The 1952-nt window shown below is 32.0% G+C and overlaps 1 long non-coding RNA gene across 1 annotated transcript; it reads left to right on the forward strand.

Annotated features, from left to right (window-relative positions):
• The first annotated feature begins 586 nt into the window (after window positions 1–586).
• On the forward strand, window positions 587–1730 carry LOC127105733 (uncharacterized). Its single transcript, XR_007795120.1, has 2 exons — window positions 587–1025; window positions 1556–1730. It is a non-coding gene; the product is annotated as an uncharacterized LOC127105733 (long non-coding RNA).
• The last annotated feature ends 222 nt before the right edge of the window (window positions 1731–1952 follow it).

Here is a 1952-nt window from a genome sequence, read left to right on the forward strand (position 1 = left end):
TCCAAATAGTAATTAAAATATTAAAATAAACTAAGAAAATTTATTTTTTAAATTTTTTTTAAAACTCAAAATTAATTTCTTTTTTAATAATAAAAAAATAATCTATTTTTAATTTTTTTAACAAAATCAAACAAACAAAAAGAAGAAATGGACCTGGGTTTCAAAGAACAAATGGGGGGGGGGGCAAATAGCAGAGGAAAAGCCCAAAGTGGCAGCCCAATGGAGCGAATTGGACTCGCAGTGTCATATACAAAAGGAAAAATGACAAAGTCCAACATTCCAGGCTCAAACAAAACCCTAAAATTAAAAGAGATAATCAAGATAGAAGGTGAGTTTAGTTGCCTCATCTCTTCCTTCTGTCACACACGTATTCTCTCCTGAGAAATCTTAGCAAAAATGACCAAGCAATAAATGTTATCCTCATGTAAATAAACAACCAACATTTAGTGATATTAAAAAGACCATTTTCCAACAAACTTTTAAAATACACATGATTCTAAAAGAAAATAATGGCATTAAATGATATTGAAATAAAATAAATGTAAAGAAGGGGAATTAAAGTCACTAAGAATCATATCACTAAATATTTCCTCTTTCTCCCTCATGCTTAGTTGGTTCCTCTCTCTCAAAGGTTATTAAAAGGAAAGAGAGAGAAATCAAATCAGACTCCATCCAACCCTTCTCACCAGAGCATAGCGGTGGCCAACGGCGGCGCCGCCTTCTATGGCGGCTCTTCAACTCAAAACCCTAACACCTAAACACGACCCCCACCAATTTTTGTTGTAGATTTTGAATTCGTCCTCTAAAATAACAAAAAAACAACTATTCTTCCGAATCGAGAGAGAGAACTAAAACCCTAACCTAACAAATTACCAATTAACGACCTAAACACAAAAAAAGACCTCCATTCAAAGTGAGACAAGTAATAAGTAGTAAGGAAAAAAATGTAATGCACGAAGATAGAGGCGAAAACGACCTCGACAGAGTTTTGAGACTCCGGCGAGGTTCTCTTACCAACCTCGAAGGTAAACGTTTATGGATCTCTCTCTCTGCTTTAGTCCACTTCAACTTCTTTTTGGACAATTTTTGTTTCCTCTGAAATGAAAGACTGTCTTTTGTGGATGAGGTTTTTTCGACTGCTATGGTTTTTTAACGAGCTATTTGGTGTGTTTGCTGGGATTATTTTATTCTTGATGGTTGCTAGTTTGTTTGAAGGTTCTTAGTCTTTTTCTTATCTGATCTTTGGTGGTTTTATAACTCTTTATCTCAAACGTTTTTTCTTAATTTTTTTCCTCCCCTTTCTTTAAGAAAAGAACTCCAATTTATACTGATTTCCCATGCTTTGGATTAGGATTTGCAGTAGTTGATGTTCATTGACATAATTGGATATGCAGTTGGTTACTTTTGAAGTGTGAGAGTTTGTTTTGATCAACTAGTATAAACCTCTGTTATATTTGAAATTGTGATAGCCTGTATTTGCTTTCTTCATATTTTGGCTCTTTGCTTTGTCTCTTATTCTAAAATGGTGTTAACTTGATGCTCTGTTTTACTGCAGGTACAAGACAAAATTTTGCTCCACAAGTGTACTATGGTTAAGGTGTAGAGATGGTAGCATGGCCTAGTCAATTCAAGCCTTGAGAGATCAACTTTTTTTTTGTACTTATTCTCTTTTTTTAATGTAGTTTGTTACTGTAAAAACTACCTTATTATAATGTAAAAACTTATATTTATATTTTTTTTGAAATCTTTTTATTTATTTGTGATGTAGAAGACAAAGTGAAATTAAATGTGACTACTTTTTTTTTAATTTTAAGATAAAGAAATGATATTTATTTATCAAATGTGACCAAATATTTTCTTAAATCCAATTAATAGAATCAAATAAATTATCATGACTAAGATTATCCCCTTTTTTTTAATTCTTGACTTAATTATATCCTTTGTCACTTAGT

Source organism: Lathyrus oleraceus, chromosome 7 (assembly GCF_024323335.1).
Source record: "Lathyrus oleraceus cultivar Zhongwan6 chromosome 7, CAAS_Psat_ZW6_1.0, whole genome shotgun sequence".
Taxonomy (NCBI): Eukaryota; Viridiplantae; Streptophyta; class Magnoliopsida; order Fabales; family Fabaceae; genus Lathyrus; species Lathyrus oleraceus.